Genomic DNA, 14,254 nt, shown 5'->3' on the forward strand with positions numbered 1-14,254 from the left:
TTAATTGTGCATTGAGAAGTGACCTAAGAAAGAGTAGAAACTTTGTGTATGCACTTGCTCTTAGTAGATAAACTTTGTGAATGCAACTACTCTAAGGTAGAGAATGAGAAGTGCTAATAGAGTGAATGAGAAGAGTATTAGAAAGGGGTGGATGCTTTGTGATCATCACCCGACAGTTATGGAATCGGGTTGATGCTTTGTGATCACCACCCGAATAGCCATTAGAAATGGGTTGATGCTTTGTGATCATCACCCGATAGCATTAGAAACGGTGGATGCTTGGTGACCATCACCCGTTAATTATTAGAAAAGGGGTTGATGCTTTGTGATCATCACCCGATATTTATTAAGATGGGTTATGCTTTGTGATCATCACCCGACAGTGATTAGGAACGGTTAATGCTTGGTGATCGTTACCCGAAAGTCATGAGGAATGGGTAGGTGATATGTGGTCTCCACCCGATAGTTACGAAAACCGGGAAGGTGCTTCATGATCCCCACTCGGTAGTCACTAAGAACAGGTTGATGCTGTGTGATTCCACCCGATAGTCATGAAGAGTGAGATGGTGCTGTGTGAATGCCATCCAGCCGTACCTCCGGTAAGATGAGGCCATGACATTTAGTAGGAAACAACAGAAAGTGTGAGGAAAGAATTAAGAGTAATACATACGGGGATAGACAGTAGAGGGTTTTACTTACTGAGCATTATTTTGTGCTCACCCCGTTATTTTCCTTTGTGGATGCGGATCTAGGTGATGATGCAGTCAGAGGGGCGTCGGCAAGCGAGGCAATAGCTACACTGTTTCCCCTGTTTTGTCTTTAAAATGGCATTTTTGTAATGATGTTCTTTGTGTATAAAAGACGTATGACTTATAATAAAAAAGAAAGTTTTGGGCCCATTTTCTATTGTTATTATGCATGCATTGTACTAGTTACAGCATTTGTTACATTTTTGGTATCAGAGCAAAGATTTGGGATTGAACAGTGTACTATTCTCATCGCCACGACGTCCTATAACCGACTGTGTGAGTTAATTCTTTCCTTACAGTAATTGTTTCTTTAGTTCATTGGTGTGATTATTTTGTATGATGCGTAGTTACCGGAATCATGGTAAGGGTGTGGTGAATGAAGGAGAACCTTCTAACCCACCAGAGTCTATGCCCGCTCCCTTGGATGAAGCTAGAATTCGGGGAATTATACAGCAAGTTATGCAGAAACCCAAGGGAAAGTTGAAACCCCCGTACGGTACCACCAGTTGTGCATGTCGAAAGAGGACAACCGGTACCTCCCCAGTACAGAGCAGAGTTGAACCATTTACGTCTTTCTATTCAACATCAACCTCAGAGTTTAAGGTGTACTACGATCCAGTAATAGCAGAAGAGTGGCTTGGTTAGAACAGCCACGGGTTTATTTCCCATGTCAGACCGGGAGAAGATCCGATATGCAGTTTCTTGTTTCGGGTTGATGCCCGAATTTGGTGGGAATTAATGGAAGAAACTCATGATGTGACAGTAATGACTTGGGAAGAGTTCAGGCAAGAGTTTGAGGCTGAGTATAGAACAGAGGACCAAGTTCATGAAAGGTCCAAGAATTTATCAGTTTACGGCAAGGGACTAGTGCCGTGAAGAGATTCGGTGAAATTCAATTCTCTTGCAAGGTTTGCACCTGGAATATTTAGTACTCCGCCTTAAGAAGGGATAAGTTTGTGCACAGGTTGAAGCCGGAGATAGCCTGGGTATAATGACAAGTTCCAACCCTCCTCAAAATTATAGTGGGCTTTGAGGCGGCAATGAAGGCGGAGATTTTTGAGAATAAAATCTTCCCCGTAGGATCCTCGACGAAGGACCAAATGAGCCACCCTCTGCCCCCCAGAGAGAAACATGAGGGTGTAAAAGGTAAGACATGAAGAATCAGAAGAAGAAGTTTCAGTAAGACAGAATAGAAAAGAGTGGAAGAAAAGTGACCCTAGATGGAAGGGTTTCCTCTTTGCCCTATATGTGGGAGGCATCACCCAGGAGAATGTCTGAGGGACCAGAGAGTGTGTTATAGTTGCCGACAGCCAGGGCACATGATAGAAATTGTAAAGCTCCTCTTCTGCCAACCACTCAGAGTTCGGAGGTACTGCGATTGCCAGAGTGTTAACTGTGGCACAGGGGGAAGCAGAGGCCAGTCCATCAGCCGTTACTGATCAGTTTATTATTTCATTCAGTTCCCTTATAGCTTTAATTGATTTAGGTACCACTCATTCGTTTATATCTTATGGGATGATTGAGAGATTAGGTTTGAAACCTATTAGAGCGACTCAACCCATTAAGTAGATTACCATGGTTTAGCATTCTGACTCAAGAGATTTTTTAAGAGAGTCCTTAGTGATCCAAGGTAGAGAGTTAACAGTTGACTTAATAGTTTTTGATATGCCCGACTTTGATGTGATATTGGGCATGGATTTCCTAGGGAGATATGGAGTAAGATTGACTGTCGAAAAAAGAAGGCGAGATTTAATCTCGATAGTGGGGATAAGTTTAGTTTTGGAAGGGGCCATCAGTTGAGCATGCTGATTAGTATTGTGAAACTAGAGATGTTGAGAAAGGGGTGTTCGGGATTTATTGCCCATGTAGTGCAGAGTAGTGATTTTCCATACTAGATTCAGAGGGTGCCAGTAGTTCGAGACTTTCTAGATGTGTTTCCGGAAGAGTTACCGGGTTTGTCTCTAGACATGGAGGTAGAATTTAGTATCGAACTAGCACCAGGGATAGCACCATCAAAGCCCCTTATCGAATGACCCCAGCTAAGCTTCAAGAATTAAAGAAGTAACTCCAAGAGCTTTTAGATAAACCTTTATCCACCGAGTCTTCTCCTTGGGGAGCTCCAATTCTGTTTGTGAAAAAGAAGGATGGATCACTAAGGATGTGTATTGATTATAGGGATTGAATAAATTACAGTGAATAATAAGTACCGCTACCCCGAATAGATGACCTTTTGATCAGTTGAAAGGAGCAGCAGTGTTCTCCAAAATTGATTTGAGGTCCGGGTATCATCAGGTAAGAGTGGTTGAGCAAGATGTGGCTAAAACTGCCTTTCGTACAAGATATGGGCATTATGAATTTGTAGTGATTGTCTTTTGGCTTGACTAATGCCCCAGCAGTTTTTATGGACTTGTTGAACAGGGTATTCCATGAGTATTTGGATCAGTTTTATGTTTGTCTTCATTAACGACATCCCTGATTTACTCAAAGTCAAAGGAAGAACATGAGAAACACTGTATAGTATTGCAGCGACTGAGAGAAAGAAGTTGTTTGCTAAATTTTCTAAGTGAGTTTTGGCTTAATCAAATGATATTCCTAGTCAACTGATAAGAGTGTATTTATATATTTTTGTTCCTTCCATATATGTTTTTTGTTATGTTTATGCCTATTTGAATTGATTAGAGTTTATTTTGTGAGTTTGGCATAGTTGGATAGACTTTAGGAAGTAAGTGATAAAAGTTAGGAAATTCCAATTCGATTTCCAGATTTTTCGTTATTCTGACCAGTGCTGCGTTTTCCAGGTTTTTCATGGAGCTAGATTCCTCAATTGCAAAAGTGGTCTTCAGAGAATTAAAGTAGACAAATCAAGCTTTTCAGGAAGGTATTTAGTGAGAATCCGAGTTCGTTTGGGTTCTCAGTTGTTGTTGCAAAACCGGACCTGGAATCCTAGTCGCAGAAGATTCCTTAGCTGAGCATTGAATCTTCGAATGGGCCTAACTGGAGCTTAGATATCGAAAGCGGGTGATTCAAAAGCCCAATTCATCTACACATCCTAGACACAATTTTTATGAAGTGACGAGCCCGAAAGATCTTTACTTGCGAGAATCCTGGTGCAAGCTGGAGACGAATTCTGGAATCCTCGACCAGATTTTGTCAAATCTGGAAGTCTATCTTCTAGGAAACTTCTAAATAATTCCGTGATTCTTGGGGAAGATTAAGGAAAACACATGTTATTTAATTAGAAGTTTTTAGTTTAAACGGAGAGCGCAGAGAGTTTTTCTTTTAGTTTTTTTTGCTTTCTACATCAAGATGTGCGGCTATTTCCTTCTTCAGTTCAAGGGATTTTGAAGCCTAATTTCAGGTCATTGGTGTAACCTAACCTCAGTAACATTGTTCTTAATGTCGTTTTTATTGGAATTGTTTATTTTATTCTGTTTTATTGTTTGTGATTCTTGTTTGAGTGATTTAGTTTTGGCCTACTAAATTGTTTAATCAGAATTCCCTATTAGAATTAGGAATTGTGATCCGTAATTACCTTTTTCTATTCAACGAGTGACACATGATGATAGCTGATTATGGATAAGTTTTCGGTCTATTCTCTTGAATAACATAACCTAAGTTAAATAATCCGAGCTTGCGTGATTGTTACTTAGATTGATCTATTCTCCTAATTCTTAAGGCTGCCATTGAATTAATTTAGAGAGCTTGTTCTAGGTGTTCAAGAGTTAGTATCTACTAGAGCTGGTTTCGATAGTGACAACTAGGGAGAATTCGGTAACAGAGCTGTTGTTTCCTAGGGCTTAGTTTCATAATGATGATAGAATAGTGTTACGGTTACTTTATGTCCAATGCATGTTTAGGTGGATTTTGAACCGAGAGCTGATTGTTTAACCTATATTTATTCTCTATTTTACTTTTGTTTGCCTTGATTACAAACCCCCTTTCATACTGTTGTCAGGTTTCTGTTTAGAGTTTATTGTGCATTTCTGTTGTTTTATTGTTTAGAATATGAATTAATCGGGTCATTCCCTGTGGGATCGACCCTTGCTTGCCCTTTATACAATTCAATAGTAGGTCAGTAAGGTTATTAATTTGGTGCATTCGGCACGCATCCAATTTTGGCGCCGTTGCCAGAGAATGGTATTTGTCGATTTTTTTTATATATTCTACGTTTTTTTTTTTTTTTGATTTTGTTTAATCAGTGCGTTTTTTTTATTTATTTTTCTATTTGTTTAATTGTGATTTTTTAGTTTTTGAAAAAAAAGTTTTTTTGAACAGTAGCACTATAATGAACTAGTACATTTAGTATATTAAGTAACTATTCTAAGAGAAATTTTGGTTGAACTAAGAGTGCTGTGGTACCCTTTCGAAGAAACGAAATTCTAAGCAAGACTAAAATATTTCTAGCCCCACTACCCTAAGTAGTTGTTACATGTTTTTCTGTGTTTTCTTTTTTGTACAATCATTACTATGTTTAGGTAAAGAGTAGGTTTAATTTCATTGAAAACCTATGAAAAAAAGTGCAGAATGCCACATAGGCTCGTACCCCGTTTAACTCAGATTTCTAGCTGAAAATGATTTCCATTTCGGTTGAATCGAGCGCTAGTTTTTGAGCATTTTCTTTCCCATATAATCATTTTTGAGTTTAGGAAAAGAGCTGGTTCGATTTTGTTAAAACCTGATGAAAAACGTGAAGAATGCCACGTGGCCCGACACCCCATTTTACTAAATTTTTTCAGTAGAAAATGGATCTCCATTTTGGGTGAATCGAGCACTTATTTTTGACCATTTATTCTCTATACAACAATACTGAGTTTAGGCAAGAAGCAGGGTTTATCTCATCAAAAACCGGATGAACAAACAAGCAGAAGTCCACATAGGCCCAAACCCCATTTCACCCGTTTTTTAGCCGATAATGGATCCTATTTCAGGTGAATTAGGACTACTTCTAGCGTTTTTTTTTTTTGTATAATAAATACTAAGTTTAGGCAAAGAGCAGGGTCGATCTCATCAAAACCTGATGACAAACGTGTAGAAAGCCACGGTACCAAATACCCCGTTTTGTTCAGTTTTTCAACTGATAATGGATCTCCATTTCGAGTGATCGAGCTTAGTTTTTTGAACATTTTCATTTTTGTATAATTTTAGGCAAAGAGTAGGGTTGGTCTTGTCAAAAACCTGATGACAACAACTGAAAGATGCTAGGCCCAATACCCCGTTTTACTTAGTTTTTTTAGCCGATAATGGATCTCCATTTTTTCGAGTGATTCGAGCACCTTTTTTTTTTTGTGTGTGTTTTCTTTTTTTTATAATCATTACTGAGTTTTAGGCAAAGAGTACATTTGATTTCATTGAAAACCTGGTGAAAAGTGCAGATGCCGCATAGGCTCGATACCCCTTTACTCAGACTTTTAGCTAAAATGGATCTCCATTTTGGCTGAATCGAGCACTAGTTTTTAAGTTTTTTTTTTTTTTTTTTTTTTTGTATAATCAATACCAAGTTTAGGCAAAGGGCAGGTCGATCTCGTCAAAATTTATGACAGAACAAGCAAGGTAATATAGGCTTGATATCCCATTTACTCAATTTTTCAGACGAATGGATCTCCATTTTGGTGGATTACTTTTAGAGTGTTTTGTTTGCATAAAATCAATACTGGATTTAGGCAAATAGCAGGGTCAATCTCGTCGAGAACCTAATGACAAAACAAGCAGAAGGCCACATAGGCCCAATACCCCGTTTTACTTAGTTTTTTAGCCATAATGGTTCTCTGTTTTGGGTGAATCGAGCACTATTTTTTAGCGGTTTCTTTTTTTACAGTCAATACCTTGTCTAGGCAAAGAGTAGTAGTGATCTCATCAAAAACCTGGTGACAAAATGACAGAAGGCCACATAAGCCCAAAACCATGTTTTTACTCAGTTTTTCACCACATGGGTCTCCATTGGTGAATCCGCCAATTTTTTAGTATTTTCATTTCTGCATAATCAATACTAAGTTTAGACAAACAGCAGGGTCAATCAGTTAAAACCTGATGACAAAATGAGCAAACGTCGCATAGGTCCATACCCCCCTCTTTGCTCAATTTTTCAACCATAATGGATCTCCCATTTCTGGGTCAATCAAACACCAGTTTTGAGCTTTTATTTTCCATATTATCCATGCTGAGTTTATGCTAAGAGCAGGTCGATCTCATCAAAGGCCAATGATAAAATGGTAGAAGGCCACATAGGCCCGATACCCGTTTTACTCAATTTTTCAGTTGACAATGGATCTCTATTTTGGGTAAATCAAGCACTGGTTTTTGAGCATTTTCTTTTCATACAACCAATACTGAGTTTTGGTAGAGGGTCGACACATCAAAAACTACTGACAAAACGGCAAAGGGCCACATAGGCCCTATACCCAATTTTGCCCATTTTTTTTCATCTGATAATGGATCTCCATTTTGGGTGAATTGACCCTACTTTTTGAGTTTCTTCATTTCCATATGATTAATACTGAGGTTAGGTAAATAGCAGGGTCAACTAGTTGAAAACCTGATGACAAAACGAGTAGAAAGTTGCATAGGCCTGATATCTCGTTTTACTAAGTTTTTCAACCAGTAATGGATCTCAATTTTGGGTGAATCGAGCGCAGTTTTTGATCATTTTTCTTTTTGTACAATCAATGCTGAGTTTTGGTAAACAACAAGGTCAATCTCATCAAAGACCTTATGACAACAGCAGAAAGCACATAACCCGACACCCCTATTTTACTTAGTTTTTCAACCGCCAATAATGAACTCGATTGTGGGAAATCGAGCACTAGTTTTTGATCGTTATCATTTTTGTATAGCCAATATTAAGTTTATCATAATAGCAATTTCAATCTCATCAAAAACCTAATGACAATGCGAGTAAGAGCGCCACATAGGCCCGATACCCCGTTTTACTCAGTTTTTTAACTGATAATGGATCTCCATTTCAGGTGAATCAGCACAGCGTTTTAGCTTTTTCTTTTCCATATAATCAATACCAAGTTTAGAAGAGCAGGATCAATCTTGTCAAAAATCTAATGACAAATATGTAGGCCTGATACCCTATTTTGCTAATTTTTCAGTCGATAATGGATCTCCATTTTAGGTGAACTGAGCATTAGTTTTCGAGCTTTTTCTTTCTGTATAATCAATATGGGTTTAGGAAAATAGCATGGTTGATATCATCAAAAACCTAATGACAAAACGGGCTAAAAGATGCATAGGCCAAAACCCCATTTTACTTAGTTTTTCAGCCGATAATGGATCTCCATTTCGAGTGATTTGAGCACTAGATTTGTGCATTTTTTTTCTTTATAATCATTACTGAGTTTAGGCAAAGTGCAAGTTTGATTTCATCGAAAACCTAATGAAAAAAATTGCAGAATGCCGCGTAGGCCCACCACCCTATTTTACTTTGCTTTTCAACCGAAAATGATCTACATTTTGGGTGAATCAAGCACTTTTTTTTTTTTTTTGAGCGTTTCTTTTCCATACAATAAATACTGAGTTTAGGCAAAGAGCACGGTTGATCTCGTAAAAACTTGACAACAAACGGCAAAAGGCCATATAGCTAATACCCCTGTTACCTAGTTTTTCAGCTGATAATGGATCTCCATTTCGGTGAATCGAGCACTAGCTTCTTACCATTTTCTTTTCCATATAATCATACTAAGTTTGGGGAAAGTGCAAGGTCGATTCGTCAAAAACCTGATGACAAAACTGTAGAAGCCACTTAAGCCCGATACCCCATTTTACTTAGTTTTTCAGCTGATAATACTTAGTTTTTCAGCTGATATGATCTCCATTTTGGGTGAATCAAGCACTATTTTTTGAGTGTTTTCTTTCCATACATAATACTAAGCTTAGAAAAATAGCCGGTTGATCTCATTCAAAACTTGATGACAAAATGAGCTAAAAGAGCATGGCTTGATACCCTGTTTTACTCAGATTTTCAGTCAACAATGGATGTCCATTTCAGATGATTCGAGCACTAGTTTTTGTGTGTTTTTTTCCATATAATCATTACTGAGTTTAGCCAAAGAGCAGGTTCGATTTCATCAAAAACCTTATGAAAAAACATTCAGAGTGCCACGTAGGCTTGATACCCGTTTTACTTAATTTTCATTCGAAAATGGATCTCCATTTCAGGTGATAAGGCACACTATTTTTAGGGTTTTCTTTTCCATACAATCAATACTAAGTTTAGGAAAAAATTGTGTTGATATCATCAAAACCCTGATGACAAAATGAGTAAGGCCACATAGGCTTGATACCCTGTTTTACTCAGTTTTTCACTAGATATGGGTCTGCATTTCGGGTGAATCAAGCACTAGTTTTTTCAATTTTTGAATTTTTGTAGAATCAATACTGAGGTTAGGAAAATAGCAAGGTCGATATGTCAAAAACCTAATGACAAAACAAGCAAAGCTATAGGCCCGATACCCTATTTTACTCAGTTTTTCAACCAGTAATGGATCCCCATTTTGGGTGAATCGATAGTTGTTTTTTAGATTTCCTTTTCCATATAATCAACTGATTTTTGTCAAGGAGCAAGGTTGATCCGTCGAAACCTAGTGACAAAACATGTAGAAAGTCGCATAGGCCCGATACCACGTTTACTCAATTTTTTAGCTGATATGGATCTCAATTTTGGGTGAATCGAGTACTAGTTTTTGACCATTTCTTTTCCATACATCAATACTAAGTTTAGGCAAAGAGCAGGTTGATCCATCAAAAACCTGCTGACACACAAGCAAAAGCCACATAGGCCCAATGCCCCGTTTTTCTAGTTTGTAACCGATAATGATCTCGATTTAGGGTGAATCAAGCACTAGTTTTTTAGCATTTTCCTTTCTATATATCATACTTAGTTTAGGCAAACAGAAGGTCAATGTCGTCAAAAACCTGATGACAAACAAGAAAGGCCACATAGGCCCAATACCTTGTTTTACTCAATTTTTCATCTGATAATGGATCTCCATTTCAGGTGAATCGAGCACTAGTTGTTAAGCTTTTTTATTTTCATATAATCAGCACTACCTTTAGGCAAGAGCAGGGTTGATCTCGTCAAAAACTTGATGACAAACGAGAAGAAGGCCACATAGGTTCTGATACCCAGTTTTACTTAGTTTTTCACTGATAATAGATCTCTATTTTGGTGAATTAAGCACTAGTTTTTAGTGTTTTATCTTTTGTAAATCACTACTAGTTTAGGCAAAGAGCAGGGTCATCTCATCAAAAAGTTGATGAAAAAACATCAGAAGCCATATAGGCCCGTCCAATTTTACTTAGTTTTTTAGTCAATAATGGATCTCTATATCGGGTGAATCGAGCACTAATTTTTTAGTGTCACCTTTTCGTATATCAATACTAAGTTTAGGCAAAGAGCAAGGTCGATCTAATCAAACCTGATGACAAAATGAACAAAGTCGCATAAGCCTGATACCTCGCATTACTCAGTTTTTAGCCATTGGATCTTGATTTCAAGTGAATCGGCACTATTTTTTGAGCATTTATTTTTCGTATAATATACTTAGTTTAGGCAAACAGTAGGTGTCATGTCATCAAAAACTTGATGAAAAAACAAGTAGAGGCTACATAGGCCCGATACCCTGTTTGACTTGGTTTTTCATCTGATAATGGATCTCCATTTGGGTGAATCAAGCACTAGTTTTTGAGAATTTTATTTTTGTATAATCAATACTATGTTTGGCAAAGAGCAAGGTCGATCTCATCAAAAACCTGATGACAAAATGTGTAGAGAGTTGCATAGCGCCGATACCCTGTTTTACTCAGTTTTTCAACTGATATGGATCTCCATTTCAGGTGAATCAGCACTAGTTTTTAAGTGTTTATTTTCCAAATAATAAATACTAGTTTAGGCAAACAATGGGTAAATCTCATCAAAAACTGATGACAAAATGAGTAGAAGATGCATAGGCCCATACCCTATTTTACTCAGTTTTTCAGCCGATAACAGATGTCGATTGTGGGCGAATTGAGCACTGTTTTAATGCGTCTTATTTTTTGACTAATCAATACTAAGGTTAGGTAAGCATAATGGTCAATCTCATCAAAAACCTGATGATGAAATGAGCAGAAATCCGCGTAGGCCTAATTCCCAATTTTATTTAGTTTTTCAATGGGAATGGATCTCGATTATGGGTTAATCGAAGACTATTTTTTAGCGTTATCTTTTCCATCTGATCCATACTAAGGTTAGGTAAATAGAAGGTTGACTTGTCAAAAACTAAAGGAAAAAATGAGAAAAAAAGCCACATAGCCCATACCCCATTTTACCAGTTTTTCAGTCATAATGGATCTTGGTTGTAGTGAATCAAGGACTATTGTTTGAGTGTTTTAATTTCTGCTAATCAGTACTTAGGTTAGGTAAATATCATGGCCGATCTTGTGAAAACCTGATGATAAAACCAAAAAAGCACATAGGCCCAATTCCTTGTTTTACTCAATTTTAGCCCTAATGGATCTCCATTGTGGGTGAATCAAGGACTATTTTTGAGCATTTTCTTTTCCGCTAATCAACATGTAGGTTAGGTAAAGGATTCTCAATCTCATCAATACTAAGTTTAGGCAAAGAGCAAGCTCCATCTCATCAAAAACCTGATGACAAAATGTGCAGAAAGCCGTATAGGTCCGTACCCCATTTTACTCAGTTTTTTAGGCGAAATGGATCTCCTTTCAAGTGAATCGAGCACTAGTTTTTCAGACTTTTTCTTTGCCAAATAATCAATACTATTTAGGCAAATGGCAGGGTTGATCTCATCAAAAAACTAATGATAAAATGAGCAAAAAGCTGCATTGGCCCGATATCCCATTTTACTTAGTTTTTCAACAATAGTGGATCTTGATTGTGGGTGAATCGAGGACTAGTTTTTGAGCTTTTTCATTTATTCTAATCAATACTAAGGTTAGGTAAACACAGGGTCTTCAAAAACTTGGTGACAAAACAAACAAAAAGTCGCATAAGCTCATACCCCGTTTTACTCAGTTTTTAGCCTATAATGGATCTCAATTATGGACAATCGAGGACTATTTTTTGAGTGTTTTCTTTTCCTCAATCAATACATAGGTTAGGTACATAGCACAGTCAATCTCATCAAAAACCTGATGATAAAATGAGCAAAAAGTCACATGGGCCCGATACCCCATGTTACTCAGTTTTTAGCTGATAATGGATTTGGATTGTGGTGAATCGCAAACTATTTGTTGAGCGTTTTCTTTTCCATTTTATCAATACTGAGGATAGGTAAACAACATGTTGATCTCACAAAAACCTGAGACAAAACGTAAGCAAATTGATGAGTAGAGGCAATGAAAACAAAAATTATTGCCCATATTACTCTGATTTTGCCAAAATCAGGGACTATATATATTCATGCTTAAATTGAAATAACACATATCCGAGCAGGATTGGATTATGATCGCTCATTGCAAGCTCTGTCAATATCTCTAAATGTGATTTCACTACAATCCAAGAGTAGAATCGAACTCACGTTGCCCACACAAAGACAGTAGATAGAGACTAAAGATTGATTTTGCTAGATTCAATCTTTAGCTTTATGGAGTACTTAGGAAGGAAATGTGAAGAGGGAAAAATAGAAAACTTTTCTGTCAAAATGCCACTCACGGCCAAATGATGGAATTCACTTCAAATCTAATTTCCCTTTCTTTATATAAAAAGAAAAAATATACATTCCACCCCAAAGTTTAGCTACAATTGAAACTTAGGTGGAATTGCACATAGGTCCCTATTTACTTATTTGGTTAAATATTAATATAAATATTAATATTAACTTCAATAATTAAATTTGTAATTTTGCTAAATTACTCCAATAATAAAATTGGACACAGGCAACAACCTCAGTAAATTTAATTATACAACAAAATTACCAACATGCCCTTTCATCTAAAAGATGAATATGCCCTTCCACAGTTTACCACCCTTAAACTATCTTCTAAGTGTGTGACCCGTAGGTTCCTCATCATATCAGTAGTGAGTAGTATCATAATTAACACCAATCAATTGTCTATCTACGCACAGACTAAGATTGGCCCCTAGCAAGGCATCATGGCCACCCAATGAATTCGGATTCAGTGAAATAGCTACCTAACGATATGGTTACCTTACAATCAAATCTTTTCATCATCTATTGTCTCATCAAGACTAAGGTATAGAAATAGTGTCAATTTCAGTTATCCTCGATATCTTTGTATTCAATTACCGGATCAATGACCAAAATAATAAATTAGATTGGGCAACAACTCAATCCCACTATGGCCACAAATTTTGTGTCATTGCTATTTATTGAATTGTGTTGTAAGATAAATTCTCCTGTACCCGAGAGTGATGAATCCTTTGTTGATCAACCATAGTCTTGATACACTCCTTGATACAGCCAATCACTACCATATTGATAGCTCTAAATAGAATTATGTTAGGCTAGTGTCAAACTACATCAATTGGTGCACAAGGCACTCTAGTGATCTCAAGTCTAAAGATCACATGCACACCTTTCGTTAGAGGATTTTTTTCCATAGACATTGGGGTTTCCATCTATATGGAATCCTCTAGTGGGCCAGTCAAGTGAACTTGCCTACAGCAAGCACCTATGTGTTGCACCAAGTTGTCGGCAAACAACCTAGACAAGTGAGATCAGTCACTACCTTTCGACAGGGTCATTCAACACTATGATAACCTTACCGTATTATCTATGTCCTTGGTCAGAATAATACTAGAGCTATAAATATTTTTAGAATGACCACCATATGTGATCATAGGGTTCTCACTATCAAGATTTGAAACACTTGATACCCTCGTCACAATTCTACTATTCTAAGAACATATATCAATACATATCAATATGATTTACATGGCATAGAATAAAATGCTTTTTATTGATAATTGAACATTATTACAAAGAGTCAATTCCACAATAATTGATTGGCTCTAGGGACCTACTTTAACAAAAATGAGCAAGAAGCTGCATAGGCTTGATACCTTATTTTACTCAGTTTTTCTGCCTATAATGGATCTCGATTATAGGTGAATCAAGGACTAGTTTTTGAGCATTCTCTTTTCCATCTAATCAATATTAAGGTTAGGTGAACAGCATGGTCGATCTTATCAAAAAAATGATGATTAAACGAGTAAGAAGAAGCATAGGCCCGACATCCTGTTTTACTCAATTTTTTAGTCGTTAATGGATCTCGATTGTAGGTGAATCGGGGATTAGTTTTTGAGCATTTTGTTTTTCTAATCAATATTGAAGTTAGGTATTGTCACCAAGCTAGAGGTCGAAAACCTTATTACAAAAAGACCAAAAAGCCGTAAATGCCTAATACCTCGTTTTACTTAGTTTTTTAGCCTATAATGGATCTCAATTGTGGGTGAATCTAGGACCAATTTTGTAGAGTTTTCTTTTCCATCTAATCAATACTAAGGTTACGTAAATAGCAGGGTTGATCTCGTTAAA

This window comes from Pistacia vera, unplaced genomic scaffold, assembly GCF_008641045.1.
Source record: "Pistacia vera cultivar Batoury unplaced genomic scaffold, PisVer_v2 Contig224, whole genome shotgun sequence".
In the NCBI taxonomy this organism is placed as follows: Eukaryota; Viridiplantae; Streptophyta; class Magnoliopsida; order Sapindales; family Anacardiaceae; genus Pistacia; species Pistacia vera.